General features: G+C 36.1%; 1 protein-coding gene and 1 pseudogene across 7 annotated transcripts in view; both read left to right on the forward strand.

The window, feature by feature from the left end:
* The window catches only part of LOC143646627 (uncharacterized), a 214,373-nt gene that overhangs the window by 45,710 nt on the left and 149,513 nt on the right, over positions 1-19,150 (forward strand). The gene's annotated exons all lie outside the window — the stretch shown is intronic.
* LOC143684345 (signal recognition particle 19 kDa protein pseudogene) lies at positions 6,885-7,744 on the forward strand (annotated as a pseudogene).

Here is a 19,150-nt window from a genome sequence, read left to right on the forward strand (position 1 = left end):
ATACCCTAAAATTTCCCTTTTTATCCCCATTCAGTATGTAATTCAGTGGTGTTAATCACATTCATATTGTTGAGCTATCAACACTGTCTACTACTGAAACTTTTCCATCATCCCAAATGAAATTCTTTAAAGCATTAATTCCCTAGTCCTGGTAAACTGTGTTCAGTTTATGGTGCTGTGAATTTGCTTATTCTAATTATTTCATATCGGTGATATCATACCATATTTGTCCTTCAGTGTCTGCCTCATTTCACTCAACATGATATCTTCAAGGTTCATCTCTGTTGTCACATGTATCAGAAATTCATGCCTTTTTATGCTTGAATAATATTCCAAGGAGGTTCTATTAGTTTGTTAATGTTGCCAGAAATGAAGTATACCAGAAATGGATTGGCTTTTTAAAGGGAATTTATTAAGCTAGAAGTTTACATTTCTCAGGCTATAAAATATCCAAACTAAGGCATCCAGAGAAAGATTATCTTGAATCAGGAAAGGGCCGATATGTTTGAGGTTTTTCTGTCAGCTGGCAAGGCACATGGTGATGTCTGCTAGCTTTCTCTCCAAGCTTCTCTGTTCAAATAGCTTCTCTGAGGGCATTTTCTACCTGCATCTCCAAATGTCTTTCTCTGTGTTGGCTCTGAAGCTTTTTCCAAAATGGGTCCCTCATAAAGGACTCCAGTAGGCCAATTAAGACCCACCTTGAATGGGTGGAGGTACATCTCCATGGAAACCACCTAATCAAAAGGTCCTACTTATAACTGGGTGGATCACATCTCAACAACTAAATAAATAAATAAATCACCCTACAATATTAAGTCAGGATTACAGAGCATGGCTTTTCTGAACTGCATTATTTCCATCTCCAGGGTGCTCATTGTGTGTCTTAAAGCCAGTAATCCTTTGTCCCTGACTATTTGGACTTTGTTTCTTAAAGGATTTTATCTGACTGCAAACTTCTTCTGCCTTCAGGACAAGTTCTGGGAGGGAGTGCCAGAGCTGAGTTTCCTCCTGGAGTCTTTCAGGCTGTCAGCTGATAGAATGCATGGACACATAATACTGAGTGTGCACATAGGGGTTTCTCTGTTCCCTCAAGACATGGTCTGGGACCCTCAATGGGAGTACAGGCTGGCTCCACACCATGCCAGGGAGGGTGTGCAAAGGGGCAACAAGGGTGCCATGAGCTTTCTTACTGGTGTTCAAGCTGTGTTTTCTTGATCTGACACTTACCCAGTTGCAGCAGCCTTTAACTGTTTCCCAGTTTTGAGGAAGATGGCGCTGATAGTTTTTCTAGTTTTTCAAAAGTTCTGGTGTGGGGGTCGGGGTAGGGGGGAAGAGCATCCTGGAGCATCTTACCCCATTATTTTCATCAACCAGAAGTCAAGAGATTATATTTTTCGAAGTGCATGGCACATAATGGGTTCTCAATAAATATTTTAAATAAATATTTAAAATACATAACACATAAAAATACATAAAATAAAATAAAATAAAAATAAATATTTTAATGTTTAAATAAATTCCAAGACACATTTCTGAGATTTATCATTTTCTAGCCAAATAGATCTCTGAAACTGTCTTATGCCACATTGCATGAATGTGACCATTCCCCTAACATTTATCAGTACTTTGCCAATTTTAGGGGAAATAAAGTTCCCACTTTTTAAATTATAATTTCTTCTAGAAGGGTTAAATATTTTAAATGATTCACTGGTTATATCTAGTGGTCTGTCATATTCTTTTCTATATTTGAAATCTATGTCTATCACTTATAACTGAAAGAGACCTGAATAATCCAAAATAGTATATAAATTTAGCTTTGGTCTTCCCTATAGTCGTTGCATGCTCTCTTTCTGTTTGAGTTTCTGTCCATGCCCATCTTTCTCCAGAATATTTTATGAGTGCCAAGATTACTGAACTTGAAAATACTGAGGCTCTTGAGCAGCTAGAAATAAGGTAATACTTTGATTCCTGTACGAATAATTTTCCTTCTGTGGAGTGTCCTCAGGAATCCAAGAAGTCAACATGACTGACAGGACATTATTTTGTCGTTCTAGAATCTTTGTGAAACCATCATGAGGTCACCAGTTCTTTAGGACCCTGATACATCACATCTTTTCTAGCTGCAGATTCTACCTGTGAAACTAACTAAACTCCATCATGTATGCACAACCCAAAGCCATAGAAGTAGCAGCAATCCTTGCTATTTCACTGATTACATGGCTTTCCAAGAATTAATTTTAACCTAATTGTTTTCTGTTCTCTTGATGAAGACAATTCAAAGTATGAAAAAAATTCATTTAAAATAAATACATTTGTCTATACTCTGAGGTTCCTATGCCCTGGCCAATTGAACCATCTCATTCTCTAAAGGTTTCCTCTGTAAAATTTGCAAAAAGACCAGTTGTTAATTAGGATTTTGCTTCTTCAGTTTGGTAATGTAAATCCTATTCTCTTCTGGTTCATAGCAAAAGTGTGTACTCTATTTCCTAGTGAAAATGCTGTTTTTGATTTTTTTTATTTAAATTTTCTTTTCTTTTCTTTTTTTGTTTCAAAATATATACTGATCCTTCCCTAAGTTGATCCTGATATCTGCCTAAAAATCCCTGTGGAATAACTTTTGTAATGCAGACCTTTTTTTTAGTCTTGCTATCTAGATGAAAGGGAACTTTTTCTTTTGTCTGACAGTTGTGTTTTTTTAACTATAGAGTTTAGTTTTGTTAAATTGATTTCTCTTTTCAGTGTAATAAACTGCATTTCCAGATTTTAACTACACAGTCAGTTATAGAGGTATGCTAAAGGAATTATTAATACGTATCTCATATATATTGTGCATTGCTCTGGAAAGCAAATCCCTGCCGAGAGGACCAGCATCAGTGTCCACCAAATTCATTTAGCTGTCTTGGCGTGTGAGTGAAATTGCCTGCCTTGTCACGATCACAATATCCTTTGCTTCGTGTTAGGCTTGTCCACAATATATTACTGATCTGTGTTCCACACACATGGGTCACAGATGGTCATTTTTAATTTCAGAACTCAAATGTAATAAATTCAGCACATCAATATTTGGCTAAGATTAAGTGCTGGGAGGCTACCACGGAAAACACATCAGTCAAGTACATCTCTAACCAGGCAGTGGTGATTCCATTGCTACAAAATAAATCTTTTGTAGCCTTTTTCTTAGCCCCACAACCCTTTTCTCTTTCCTTGTAAGAAGTAAATCTAATACACAAACTAACGTTTGCTTAGGAGGAAAAGAACTCAGGGTTTTGGTATTTGGCTAAAAGACTTTTCAGGGAGGCATTCTAATAGCTTTGTAAAACAGTGATTCCTGGATTTCTTTTTGTCTTTGTTTGCACCCTGTCTGCATTTTATTCAGTATAACGCACTGGAACCAGGGACAAGGCTTGGGGGAAAATTTCTGTACTCAAGCCCAGGCAGAAGAGAACATCCTCAGGTGGGGAAGTGATAGAAAAAATACCGGAAAAAAAAAAAAAAGGGTAAAACAATCTAGAAAGAAACACCTTGTAGAGATTGATATGTCATTGCTAGATAAGTTACAGAGTAAGAGAGGGTAACTAAGGAATGATTGAGATAAGTCTGAGCAGGGTTGCCAGAAAAGATGAACTTTCAGGAACTTTGAGAACAGTAGTTAGGATAGGAAAGGACATTCTTGGCATGTGATTCTGTTCTTGCTTTAAATGTAACCTAACTTTCCTCAGAGAGAACTATCTCACTATTCCCCAACAGTGATGTTTCTTTCTCAATGACCCATGTACTTCAGAGACAGGAAGTGATATTGGTTCCTTTGATGCTTGTTACTCCTTCCCTTTTCATCACTCTTCCACCCATCTGTGGAAGAACCCTACTCCTTTGAGTGCATGCTATTCTAGCATCCCACCTCTCCTCATTATTTTTCATCTGTTGCACTCTTAGTCACTCCCCTCACTTATCAAAGATTGAGGTAACTAGACCTTAGATTATTTCTTTATTTCACATCCTGCTCTTATCTTGCTTAACTTCAACATCCACATCTCTTTTCCTAAAATCATCTCCCTTGATTTGCCTCAGCTGCCCCTTCCCACTTGGGGTAAGCTCACTCTCTGATCTCCACAATGACTATTTCAAGCCTACTCCACTATTTTCCAATGTCCAGCTTCTCTTCTTCCTCATTTTCAGGTGACATCATTACCTTCTCCTTACATCCCATATCTCCACCTGGTTTTTGTATCCCATTTCTTCCAGCCATCTCATTAATGTTAACTATTAACTTTTTCCCCTTTGAATTTTTATAGTCACTCCCTCTTACTTGTATCTTTCCATTGGTCTTTAAACATGATTAAATATCCCTCATAAAATATTAATCTACCACTTGCTTTCATAGTTAATGAAAGCAAGAAACAAATTCTTATCCACTGAGTTTTGGGGAGGTTTCTTATGCAGCAATAGCTGCTTAATGCAAAACCAGTCAATTTAAAAGTGTGTTATAGGGCTGGGAAGGCTCAGTGGCAGAGTTCTTGCCTGCCATTCCAGAGACCCGGGTTTGAATTCTGGTGCTTGTCCATGTGGAAAAAAATAAAGTATATTATAGTCCAAACTGCCATAGGTGTTTGGCTGAGTTATAAACCTACTGAGCATTGCAGGACTCTAATTTTCAGTTATTGTTTTGTTTTGTTTTGATATTACCTATACTAGTAGGTGTGAACCAGTATCTCACTGTGGTTTGATTTGCATTTCTCTAAAGGCTAATGATGCTGAAGATCTTTTCATGTGCTTTTTTGGCCACTTGTATATCTTCTTTGGAGAAATGTGTGTTTGTCCTTTACCCATTTTTTTAATTGGGTTGTTTGTCTTTTGTTGTTGAGTTGGGAAGTATTTCTTAGTATACGCTGGATATTACACACTTATCAGATGTGTGGTTTCCAAATATTTTCCCCCATTGTGCAGGTTGTCTTTTTATTTTGATGATAAAGTCCTTTTATGCACAAAAGTTTTAAATTCTGATGAGGTCCCATTTATCTATTTTTTTCTTTTGTTGCTTCTGCTTTTTGTGTCTAAGAAACCATTGCCCAGCACAAGGTCCCTGAAGATGCTTCCTTACATTTCCATTTAGGAGTTTTAAAATATGCATTCTTATGTTTACACATTTGATCCATTTTCCATTGTTTTGTAGTTGTATTCAGTGTGAGGTAGGTCCACCTTCATTCTTCTGCATATGGATATCCAGTTTTCCCAGCACCATTTGTTGTACAGACTATTCTTTCCTAAGTGAGTAGTTTCTGTTCCCTTTTGAAAATTTAGTTGGTCATAAATGTAAGGGTTGGTTTCTGAACTCTCGGTTTGATTCCATTTGTCTTATATGCCTGACCTTGTGCCAGTACCACATTATTTTCATTACTGTAGCTTTGTGATAAGTTTTAGGATCAGGAACTGTAAGTCCTCTAAATTTGTTCTTTTTCAAGATGGCTTTTGTTATTTGGGTACTCTTACTCTTTCATATAAATCTGATGATTAGATTTTCCATTTCTGCAAAGAAGGCTGTTGAAATTTTATTGGGATTACATTGAAGCTCTGGGTAGAATTGATATCAAATATATTTAGTCTTCCACTTGATGAACACAGAATGTCTTTCCATCAATTTAGTTCTTCTTTAATTTCTTTCAGCAGTGCTGCCCAGATTTCTCTGAACAAATCCTTGGTTAGATTTATTTCTAGATATTTGAGTCTTTTAGTTGCTATTGTAAATGGAATTTTTTTTCTTGATTTCTTTTTCTGATTGCTTATAATGTATAGAAACACTATTGGCTTTGTATGCTAATCATGTACCCTGCCACTTTGCTGAATTGATTTATTAGCTCAAGGAGTTTGTTGTGGATTTTTTAGGATTTTCTGTCTATAGGATCATGTCATCTGCAAATAGGAAAATTTTTACTTTTTCCTTTCCAATTTGGATGTATTTTATTTCTATTTCTTGTTTAATTGCTCTGGCTAGAACTTCCAGTATGGTGTTGAATAACAGTGGTGACAGTGAGCATTCTTTTGTTCCTCATCTTAGAGGAAAAGTTTTCAGTCTTTCACCATTAACTATGATGTTAGCTGTGAGTTTTTCATATATGCCCTTATCATGTTGAGGATGCTTTTTTATGTTTCCTAGTTTTCTGAGTGTTTTTATTTAAAAAATGATGCTGGATTTTTTCAAATAATTTTTCTGCATGAAATGAGGTGATCACGTGGATATTTTCCTTCATTATGTTAATCTTTATTACATTAATTGATTTTCTTATGTTGAAACATACTTTCATACCTTGGATAAATCCCATTTGATCATGCTATATAATTCTTTTAATGTGCTGTAAGATTCAATTTGCTAGTATTTTATTGAGGATTTTTGCATCTATATTCGTAAGAGGAATTGGTATGTCGTTTTCTTTTCTAATGGTATCTTATCTTTATCTGGCTTTGCTATGAGGGTGATATTGTTCTTTGTTTTGGCTTGCTAAAGCTGCTGAAATGGAATGTACCAGAAATGGGTTGCTTTTTTCAATGGGGATTTATTAACTTATAATTTACAGTGAAAATGTCCAACTCAAAGGCATTAATAGGATGATACCTGGGCTCTGAAGATAGGCTTTTGGCATCTGGGACACCTCTGTCACATGGGAAGGCACCTGGCTGGTGTCTGCTTTGTCTTTTGCTCACAGGTTTCATTACTTTCAGTTTCTGGTTCCATTGGCTTCCTCTCTAAGCTTCTGTAGGTCCTGTCTAAGAGATAACTTCTCCAGGACTTTTCTCTCTGAGCTTCTCTTAATTTCATCTCTAGTGTCTCAGCTTTTTTTTTTTTTTCTGACTTTTATCCTCACTTAAAAAAAGGACTCCGATAAGGGAAGATTAAGAATGAGTTGGGTCACATCTCAATTGAAATAACCTAATCAAAAGGTCTCAATTCACAATAGATCTGTACCTACAGGAATGAATTAAAAGAACATGGCTTTCAACAACAAACCCGTAATGAAAAGACGTGGTTTTGGAGGCGTGCAGGTGGGCAGGACTTCCTCCTGAAGACGGGCCTGTCTCTAGTGCCTCTTCAGCACCCACTTCGCTCTGTGGGGCCCAGGCCAGCCCTGTGCAGACTTGGGTGGAGATGGCTTGCCTCCCCATGTGGTCCCCTGCAGACCAGGACAGGTTCGTTTGTATCTATCCTGCTTATTTAAATAACAAGAAGACCATCACAGAGGGGAAGCAGATCCCCATAGAAAAGGCTGTTCAGAATTCTACAGCTACAGAAATTCAAGATGTATGTTTGACAGTTGGACTTAATGCATTTCTTGAGAAAAATAAAATGTGTTCTAGAGGATGGAACCGGAATGTTCAATACAGGGGCACAGTCCAGGTTCAGCTCAGACAGGAAGACGGCAGCCTCTGTCTCATATAATTCCCATCATGTAAGTCAGTAATGTTGTATGCAGCAGAAATGATACCTAAACAAAAAACAAGAACACAAAAAACAGGATATGGTGACCAAAGTCTTCAGCAAGGTGAGGGAAGTGAAAAAGGGAAAAGGAAGAAGAAATGACTTTGTATGAGAAGCAGGTATATGGACCTCCTATAGGAGATATGAACAGAGGCTTCCAGTTTGTACCTGAGGAGACAGAAGAAGCTTTTTGTTCGCATCATTTAATTGAACTGTGAACATTTGTGCCTCCCAGCTTCAGCATCAGAGTTGACAATGAAATTAAAAAATTTGCATCAGAAGTTTGCATCTAGCTTTTAAGCAATATAAAATTTTTTTTCTTCCAATGCAGAATTTGTATGTAAGAAAGAAGCATATTTAAAAAAAAAAAACTGTACCATAAGTTACTTGAAATCCTGTTTCTGTTTATCCTCTATGTAAACCTGTGTTTCAGATAAATAAGTTTAATAAGATTTTAGCTACATATTTTTGTTCACCTTCTAAGTTAATGAAATAAAATTTGAAACTGAAAAAATAAAGAAGAACATGGCTTTTGAGCCCTCAATTTTGGAGTTCATCCTTATGAAACATATTCCTGCAAAGAATAAACTAAACCTACTGAAAATTGGGTCTAAGAGTCACTCCCAGGTAGCCTGGTAGCCTCTTTTGTTGCTCAGATGTGGCTTCTCTCTCTAAGCCAACATGGCAGGTGAACTCATTGCCTTTCCCCTTTCCATGGGACCTGACCCCAGGGGTGTAAACCTCCCTGGCAATGTGGGACAGAAATCCTGGGATGAGCTGGGACTTGGCACCAAGGGATTGAGAAGACATTCACGATCAAAAGTGAGAAGAGAGAAATGAGACAAAGTACAGTGTCAGTGGCTGAGAGATTTCAAAAAGAGTTGAGAGGTTATCCTGGAGGTTATTCTTACGCATTATATAGATACCATCTTTTTAGTTTGTGGTGTATTGAAGAGGCTAAGGGAAGTAACTGAAACTGTAGAGCTGTGTTCTAGTAGCCAGGTTTCTTAAAGATGATTACATAATGATAAAGCTTTTACATTGTGAAAAATGTGACTGTGTGATTGTGAAAACCTTGTGTCTGATGCTCCTTTTATCTACGGTATGGACAGATGAGTAAAAAATTTGGATAAAAAATAAAGAAATAATAGGGGGAACAAAGGTTAAAATAAATTGAGTAGATTGAAATACTAGTGGTCAATGAGAGGGAGAGGTAAGGGCTATGGTATGTATGAGTTTTTTTTTTTTCTTTTCTTTTCTTTTTTTTTGCATGGGCAGGCACTGGAAATCGAACCCAGGTCTCTGGCATGGCAGGCAAGAATTCTACCACTGAGCCACCATTGTACCACCCCTCTGTTTCCTTTTTTATTTCTTTTGCTAGATAGATGCAAATATTCAAAAAAATGATCGCGGCGATGAATACACAACTATGTGATGATATTGTGAGCCGTTGATTATACACCATGTATAGAATGTTTATATGTCAAGAAAGTTTGTATGTTTGTTAAGGTTTACAATAAAAATATTAAAAAAAAAAAGAACATGGTCTTAACACCTTCAAACCACCACAGCTTTGTAGAAAGAATTTTAAAGTGATTCCTCCTCTTCAATTTTTTTGGAGAGTTTGAGCAAGAATGGTGTGACTTCTTCTTGGAATATTTGGTAAAATTCTCATGTGTAGCCATTTTGTCTTGGACTTGCTTTGTTGGGAGATTTTTAAATTACGGATCCGCTTCTCATAACTAGGGAATTAAAACTATACTGGTTTGTTGAGCTCTTTTGTTTCTTTTGAGTCAGTAAAAATTGTCTGTGTGTTTCTAGGAATCTGTCCATTCCATCCAGGTTATCTAATTTCCTGTTGTACAATTGTTCATAATATCCTCTTACAGTCCTTTTTATTTCAGTGGGTTCAGTAGTAATGTCCCCCTTTTCGTTTATGATTTATTTATTTCTGTCCTTTCTCTTTTTTCTTCATCAGTTCAGCTAAAGGTTTGTCAATTTTATTGGTCTTTTCAGGCAACCAACTTTTGATTTTGTTCATTCTCTCTATTGTTTTTTTAATTCCCTATTTCATTTATCTTCACTCTAATCTTTATTAACTTCTTCTGCATGTTTTGGTTTAGTTTTCTCTTCTTTTTCTAGACTTCAAATTTTGAGTGTTGACTCTGATTTAAAAATCTTTCTTCTTTTTAAATGTAAACATTTAGATCTATAAATTTCCCTTACAGCACTGCCTTTGTTGCATCCCATAAGTTTTCATATGTTATATAGTCATTTCATTCATCTCAAGATATTTCCTAACTTCCCCTGTGATTTCCTGTTTAACCCAATGGTTGTTTAAGAGTATGTTCCTTAATTTCCATATATTTGTTAATTTTCCATTTCTTCCCCTATTATTGATTTCTAGCTTCATTCCACTGTGGTCAGAGAAGATATGTTATAAGATTTCAGAATTTTTTAATTTATTGAGACTTGTTTTGTGGCCAAAGATACGGTCTGCTCTGGAGAATGATTCATGTGCACTTGAGAAAAATGTGTATTCTTTTGTTGTTGGGTTGTGTTACATATATATATATGCATGTATAAGTATGTATGTATATATACATGTATATATGTATTTATATATGTGTGTATAGGTATATGTATGTATGTATATACATGTATATATGTATTTATATATATATATTAGGTTTATTTTGTTTAGACTGTCTATCAAGTCTTTTACTTTCTTAATGATCTTCTGTCTAGCTGTTGTATTGAAAGTGGTGGTGTATTGAAATCTACTACTAATAATGTAGAAACATCTATTTTTCCCTTCTACTCTGTCAGTTTTCCCTTCATATACTTTGGGACTCTGCTGTTAGGTGTATATATATGTTTAGAATTATCAGGTCTCCTTTTTGAATTGATATCTTTATTAGTATATACTTACCATCTTTGTCTCTTTCAGTAGTTTCTGACAAAGTCTATTTTATCTGATATCTCTTTTGGCTACTGTTTGCAAGGCATACATTTTTTCCCCATCCTTTCGCTTTCAACCTACTATGTTTTTCAATTTAGGATGAGTCTCTTATAAACAGCACAGAGTTGGGTCATGTTTTTAATTTTATTCTGCCTGTTTCTACCTTTTGACTGGAGAATTTAAACCATTTACATTTGAATTAACAACTAGATAATGCAGGACTTTCTTCCACCATTTTACTGTTTAGTCTTTTAAGTCTTATACCTTTTGGTTCCTCAAATCTTTTGTTAATGTCTACTTTTATAATTTCTTTTTTTTTTGTTTTGTACCATCTCGAGTTCCTTTTCTATTTGTATAAGATATATTTTTAAATATTTTCCTTTTGCTTCCCATGTGGTTAAAATCTAACATATTAAATCTATAATAATTGCTATACCAACTTGACTTCAGTAGCATACAGAAACACTCTTCCTATACCTCACCTTTTTTTATTCTTGTTACAAACTATATCTTTTTGTATACATTTTATGCTTCACACCATAGATCTGTCATTATTTTTTATGCAGTTGCACTTCAGTAGCTGTAGGGAGTAAGAAATGAAGGTCTTTATTTCTTATGCTGCTTTGAATAACTGTCTAGTGTCCTTTCTTATCAGTACAAAGAACTCCCTTAGCATTGCTTGTAGGGTAGATTCAGTGGTAATGATCTCACTCAGATTTTACTTATCTGAGAATGTCTTAATCCTCCCTCATTTTGGAAAGACTGCCTTGCAATTCTTGGTTGGTAGTTGTTTTCGTTTAGTACTTCATATATTTCAACTCACTGTCTTCTTCCATGTTTTCTGATGAGAAATTGACACTTAATCTAATTGGGACTCTCTTAAACATAACACATTGCTTTTTTTCTGCAGATTTCAGAACTCTCTCCTTGTCATTTGTATATAAAATTCGTTCAGTATATGACAGACCATATTTTACTTCAGGTTTATCTTATTTGGTGTTCTCTGGTTTTCTGGATGTGCATATTCATACCTTTTGCTAAGTCTGGGAAGTTTTCTGTTATTTTATCTTTCCGCCCCTTTCTCTCTTTCTTCTCCTTCTGGGATACCCATGATGTGTATATTGGTGTACTCTGTAGTATCTCAGAGGTCTCTTTATTCTTTACATGAATAAATAAAATATTTATTTAATTTATTTTAATAAATTTAATATTTTATTAAATAAAATATTTAATATTTTAATAAGTAAAATATTCTTTACATAAATATTTTTTTTTCTTTTCACTGCTCAGCCTGACTCATTTAATTGTTTTGTTTTTGAGTTTACTGAACCTGTTTTCTGCCAACTCCAATCTACTGTTGAAACTCTCCTAGGAATTTTTCATCTCTGTTATTGTGATCTTCAACTCCAATAATTATGTTTACTACCTTTTTACAATTTCTCTCTCTTTATTGAGATTCTCAGATTGCTCATTCTTTGCTTTCCTGATATCCTTTAGTTATTTTATCTCCTTGAACATATTGAAGAACATTTTTAAAAAAGTTTTTTGCCCAGTATGTACACAGCCATCATTTCCTATTTGTTTGTCTTGTAATCTTTTGTTGCATACTGTATATTTTGATATTTTAAAATGTTAATTCTGGTATTTATTCCCTGAGATGTCTGTTTCTTGAGTTTGTATCCAATGGTCAGATGATTGAGATTTCCTCGATTGCCAGGAACTAAACCTAAGCAAACAACACCTCTCTTCATCTTTGCCAATTGGCTTTTTGTTGGCTGGTGCTCCCTCTTAGAATTCAGCCCTTCTGTTAGGAAGATCAGCCCAAGTGAATGCCAAGTGCAAGGTCTTCCCTGTGTCCTTGTCCTGGGCTCATGCTTTCAAGTGGCCTTAGGAGTTCCCTTGTTCACAAAAGTGTGAATGCCTCCTCTGCTTCCTGGGACATTGACCTTATCCCTCACCCAGGTGTTCTACTTCAGTATTTAAAGCAGGTAACCTTTGCCCTAGGCCATATAGTATAGTTATTTCTTATGCCTCAAGCTATTTTTTGTCTGGATTGCAAATTTTGGGAGGGGCAAGCCAGAGAGGAGTTTCCCAAGTCATTATTTCCTGGCTGGAAAAAGGCCAAAGGTCCCCAAAAGGTGCCTTGACTGACTCTAACCTACTCTGGGAGGTGCTGAAGGAGGGACCAGAAAGGGTGTCAGGAGCTGCTTCCATGGCTCTCCAAAGCTAGCTTTTCTTGACTCAGCACTTGCTAGCAAATGTAGACCATCAATTGTTCTCTACAGTACTGAGGAAGCATAGCATCTTGAAGTCGCCTCCACTGCTTTAGTCCAGGGAGAGCTGAAACAATGGCCATTCTCAGGGCCTGGCCACCAGCGATCTGAAGTAGCTAATGGATACAATGATCAGGGATCAAGTCAATGATCAAATTCCCCAGATCTTGAGGAACTAGATTTTTATGTCCCTTTCTAGCACCAGAAAACTATTTCAGGGGCCAGACCCCCTTTTTGCCTGTCATGAGAGTGAGGGAATGGGTGATGCAAACTTCTGTGTGGAGAGACCAGTTTACTGATATTTACCATAATTTTCCAGTCTCTTCCTCCAGTTTTTCCCGGGATGCTGTATAGTATTTTACTGAACTCTGGAGTTTCTAAGTAGTTGATTCAGACTGTTCCTGCCTGTTTAATAGTTGTTCTGGTGAAGGCAGAACTTTTTCCTGGCACTTCCTGCTTCACCATCTTCCCAGATGTCACTTGCCTTTAATAATTGAATTCTCTTGAGCTCCTTCATGGGCTTCAGCTGAGAAATGCTGGGTCACTATATGAATGCCATGTTTTCTTCTTTGCCCATACCCATACCAGTCTGCCTTTGTTAAAATACAGGAGGACTAGCTCAGGGTCAGCATCCTTTTTATTAAAAATCCCTTTAGGTCAAGCGGAGATTAGTGACTTCAAGTCTTAAAACTATCATTTATTATTTGTAGGCCTTCTTTCCCTTTCCTTCCACCCTCATGCTCCCAAAAGAGTGGAACACTCTTATAAAATAGCAAAATAATATAGAAAGCTTTCACAAAAGTATGAAATTGAGATGTGCGGCCAGGAAAATGTTTCAGAAATTGGATTTCACCGAATGTTAAGTTTAATTCCTTCCATGTCTCTGTATTTTCAGCAGTGACACACGTAAGGAGAGTACTTATTGCCTTACTTAAATTTATGTATAAGGTATACAAAAACATAAATATAAATATCAAGGGCTTTCATATAATTATCTAAAACCTGGGAGTTAATTCTTAATTTATCTGCAAGTGTCAAATTTAATTGAATTTCTAATACTTTTGTTTACTCACTTTTTAAAAAAAAAACTTTAGATTTAATGCCTTTGTCATATAAGCAAAGGTTGGGAAGTGGTGATCATCTCTTCAGGTTGGTTAACATAGCTTAAGTAAGAATAACGTTGGAAGATGCTATTAAATTAAAATCGTTGGTGAAGACTTCTGAGAACCTCCCCCCTCCCCACATACACTTTCTTTGTGGAACAGATCAGTTTTTTATTATAAAAATTCACACAGAATCACATTATTTTAAAAATAAACACAAATTTTTATTACTACAATTTCCCTTTTATATTGACATTAAAAACACTCGCTTTTAAAATAAGATTAATAGGTTTATAATGATAAGCACAGCATTGGTAACTGACTCTTATGGTTGGCAGTTACAGCATTCAACTTACTGAATGTTTCAGCATTCAGTGTATTCTTTTTTGGTTTGGCTGAATAGTGTCAAGAAAATCTCAACCATTTAGAATAATAATTGCAAATGTTGACTTTAAAGTATATGTTTTCTCTTTTTTTACAATGTTAGGCTTATCTTTAATTTAACTGAACTTGAAGGCTGAAAATCTATTAGGACATCGTTTCATTTTAAATTAAATATTTTACATTGTAATTTAGCTTACGATTGTTAACATTTCTTACAGTAATTATAAAAGTCAGAGAACAAGGAGCCAAAACATCGAATAAATTGTAATATTATGTTGTACCATTATTAAAACCTACTGGACTGTTATGTTGAACTTTTTGAAAAACTGTCTTGGTGGGAGCCCTCTCTGAGTGAGACAATGAAGTATTGACTGGCATTTGAATACAGCTCACTGATATAGTGCTTTAGTCCTTTGGTCTTCAGCCACATTGCCTGAGAAGTAACTAGAAGTGCACAATTCAGGTCCTACCGCAGACCTCATGAAGCTGAATGCTTGGGGGGTGGGGGTGGGGGGGCTGGGACCCAGGAATTAATGCTTTAAGAAGTTAGTCAGATAGTTCTGAGCTCAAGTTTGAGTGGTGTTAGGTTAGAAATCCACACATTTGGTATATCTGTATAATATGTGCAGGCCAAAAATGATATAAAAGACCAGTCTAGATGCCCTAGTATTGTGCATGTCTTAATTAATAGTGTGTTTATGAACATTTCACATATGGAGAGAAAGGGTGGGAAAAGATGTGTTTAAATTTATGTGTAAAAGTAGCTATTTACTTGCATGGCTTGGTTGTTCCAGCATGCCCATTTTATAGTATAATATCAAATAACTGTTTTGATTTGTAAATGATTTTTAATAAGCAGTTAGATATGTTCCAAAAGAAATCTGGGTAAAAATTTCTGGAAATACTGAGATATATGCCCATCATTGCTCATAATTAGGTGGAATGGAAAGGCAATAAAGAGGTAGTTATGATACTAGCACCTTTGAGAAACACATAGAAGACACTGTGATCCACAGAGACCTCTGACCAAGGACATAGGTAGATGGGGAGCTTCCAGACAGAGATAGCAACATGCCAGAGGCATGCAAGGAATTGCACATTTGGGAACTGCAGGGCTATTGATATGATTGTGGGTTTTTACAGTCTGATTGGCAAAGAAAGCTTAACTTCTTTTTTGGATTTTAATCAAGTTGTTGAGATGTAATTCACATACCCTAAAATTTGCTCATGTCATATATGCAATTCATTTTTAATGAATTACAGAGTTTTAACCTTTACCACAATCTAATTTTAGGATATTTTCATCACCCTGTAAAGAGATCCCAATTAGACAACTAATTGTCTCCCTCCCTGACACCACCAGCCTTAGGTCACCACTACTCTACATTCTGTCTTTATAGATTTGCTCTTTCTGTACATTTCATATAAGTGGAATCATATGATATATGGTCTTTTGGGTCTAGCTTATTTCACTCAACATTATGTTTTCAAGGTTCTTCCATATTGTAACATATATCAGTACTTCAGCCCTTTTTATCCATGAATAATATATCATTGTATTGATATGCCAAAGTTTATTTATCCCTTCATTTGATGGCTATTCTAGTTATTATTATATCTTATCTATGATGAATACTGCTGTTGTGAATACTCATGTACAAGTTTTTGTGGGTATATTATTAATAATGGAATTGCTGAGTAATTTGGTGACTCTATGTTTAAACCTTTGAGAAACAACTCAACTGCTTTATGAAGTGGCTGCATCATTTTTTATTTCCATCAGCAATATATGAAGATATTAACTGTTCTGCAACCTTGCTAATATTTTTTATTGCCTGCTATTTTCATAATAGCCAACCTAGTAGTTGTGAAGTGGTATCTCATTGTGGTCTTGATTTATATTTATTTAAAGTGCTAGTCTCAATCTGTGGTATACCCCAGAAAAGCCATGTCCTTTAATCCACATTCAATATTGCTGCATCAGGGCTGTTTGATTGTTCCCATGGAGATGTGACCCACCAAATTGTAGGGGGTAACTTTTGATTAGATGGTTTTCATAGTGTTGTGACTCTACCCATTCCAGGTGGATCTTGAATAATTTACTGGAGTTATTTAAAAGAGGAAGCATTTTGGAAAGAATCCCCTTTAGAATGAGGAGAGAGCGACAAAACTGTGAGAGTCCATGCAGACAGAAACTTTTGGAGATGAAGAAGGAAAACGCCCCAGAGGAAACTTCATGAACAAGAAGCCTAGAGAGAAAGCTAGCAGAAATTGCATGTTCGCCATGTGCCTTTCCAGTTGAGAGAGAAACCCTGAACTCCATTGGCCTTTCTCTTGTTGGTGACTTAATTTGGACTTTTTTTTTATAGATTTGCTTTAATTTGGACATTTTCTTGGCCTTTGAACTGTAAACTAGCAACTAATTAATTTCCCGTTTTTAGAAAACCATTCCATTTCTGGTATATTGCATTCCAGCAATTAGCAAAAAGAACACCTACCTAATAACTAATGATGTTTTCATGTGCTTATTGGCCATTCGTATATCTTCTTTGAGGAAATGTCCATTCACATCTTTTGCCGTTTTTAAATTAGGTCATTTGTGTTTTTATTATTGAGTTTTAATAGTTTTTCTATATTCTGAACACAAGCTCCTTATCAGATATATAATACACAAATATTTACTCCCATTTTATAGGTTGCCTTTTCACTTTCTTGATGAAGTAAAATTCATCTATTTTTTTCCATTTTGCCTGTGTTTTGGTGTCCCAAGTGTCCCAAGATCACAAAAGACATACTTCTTTAATTTTTACTAAAAATTTCATAGTTTTAGTACTTACATTTACCTTTTTTTGGTGCTTGGTCCAGGAATCAAACCAAGTCTCCCACATGAAAGGCGAGCATTCTTCCTCTGAACTACCCATGGACCCTAGTACTTACATTTAGATCTCTGATCTATTTTGAGTTCATTTTTGTGGATGGTAAGAGGTAGGCATACAATTTCATTCTTTTGCATGTAGATGTCTCATTGTCACAGCACTATTTCTTGACAACACTGTTTTTCTCCTTTGAATCATCTCAACACATTTACTGAAAATCATTTGACCACAAATGTGTAGGTTTATTTCTTGGCCCCTACTTCCATTTCATTGCTCTTTATGTCTATTTTTATGTCAGTACCATGTGGCTGTTTTGATTACTATAGCCTTGTGGTGAGCTTTAAAGTTGAGAAATGTGAGTCCTCCAACTTTTGTTATTCTCTTTCAAGATTGTTTAGCTATTCTGGATTGCTTGAGTTTCCATATGAATTTTAGGACCTACTTATCAATTTTTACAGAATTGCCATCTGGGATTGTAATAGGCTTGTATTGATCTATAGATCAAGTTCTTTTCTCATGTGATTTGCTAAAGCTGCTGAAATGCAATATACCAGAAATCAGTCGGCATTTACAATGGGATTTATTAACTTAAAATTTACAGTTCTTAAGCTGTGAAAATGCCCAACTCAAGGCATCAACTGATGACACCTGGACTCTGAAGACAGGCTGCTGGCATCCAGGACACCTCTGTCACATGGTAGGCACCTGGCCAGGGTGCAAAATCCTTCACTCTTAGATTTTGTTGCTTTCAGCTTCTCTGGTGCTCTTCTTGGTGAGCTTCTCTTAATTTAATCTCTTCACTTCTGTGGGTATTTTTTTTTCCACAATCATACAGTCACATTGTAAAAATTATGTCATTATACAATCATCTTCAAGAAACATAGCTACTGGAGCACCAGCTCTATAGTTTCAGGTAGTTCCCTTTAATCGGGTTTATCTGTGCTGGGGGGTCTATTTTCAGTAGTCAGAATTTGTTAAATAATTCTGCAGTTGGAGCTTGGTTGTGCTAAGCTCCAGCTGCTAGCAAAGTCTCTTTCCTTTCCCCCTCAGGGAATCAGGCTGCTGCACCCATGCAGGAGGGGTGCCGGCCTCCATAGCTTAGGAGACTTAAAGTTCTATGTGGGGCCACAGCTGGTCCATCTTGTCTAGACTGGTGTACACTGTATGTCTGGTTACTGATATGGCCCCAGCAATTGTTCTGTACTTGTCCTGGCTAGTCACTAGCTGCTCTGGAGGACGAACTAGATTCCACACCTCACTAAGTCACCATCTTGGAACTTCCACTTCTGTATGTGTTTTAACCTCTTTTAAAGGACTCCAGTAAGCAGATGAAGACCCACCTTGAATGAGGTGGGTCACATCTTAATTGAAATAAACATAATCAAAATGTCCTATGCATAATAGATCTGTAGCCATAGGAATGGATTAAAAGAACATGGCCTTTTCTGGGGGTACATAACACCTTCAAATTACCACAATCATGAATACCTTTTATATGTTAACAATCTCCAGATCTCTGTGTTTAAAGCAGACATTTCTTAGGAATTCATTATCTTTATATCTAGCTGTCCACTTGTCTATCTCCCAGGCATATCAAACTTAAGATATTCAAAGTAGCTCTTGATTCTCCCCATCATCTGGATTTTCTTTAACTTCTCTCTTCTTAAGTAATGGAACGCTTGTTCATCTAGTTGGTTTTACCTGTGTATTAAGTCAGATTATTTTGGCTGCAAGTGATTTAGACATAAAAAAGTTTCATTTTCTTATGTTAAAAGAAGTCTAGGGATATGCAGACCAGGGCTGGCTTGAGAGTGCCTGCCTTCTCCAAGGTTTGGTCCTTGTCTGTATGATCCAAGTTGACTACTACAGTTCCATTAACACATAGAGGTCCAGATACAAAGGTTTAGGAAGAGAAGAGGAAGACATTGACCCTTTACTTTTAAGAGAATATCTCAGAAAACTCATGCAGTGTGCTCCCTTATTTCATATTGGCCATGTTTGGTGACATGACTATATCTTGTTGAAAGTAAGCCAGGAAAATGTACATCATACTGGGTATCTTGTCATACCAAATAAATTCAGGA

The sequence above is a fragment of the Tamandua tetradactyla genome, chromosome 1 (assembly GCF_023851605.1).
Source record: "Tamandua tetradactyla isolate mTamTet1 chromosome 1, mTamTet1.pri, whole genome shotgun sequence".
Taxonomy (NCBI): Eukaryota; Metazoa; Chordata; class Mammalia; order Pilosa; family Myrmecophagidae; genus Tamandua; species Tamandua tetradactyla.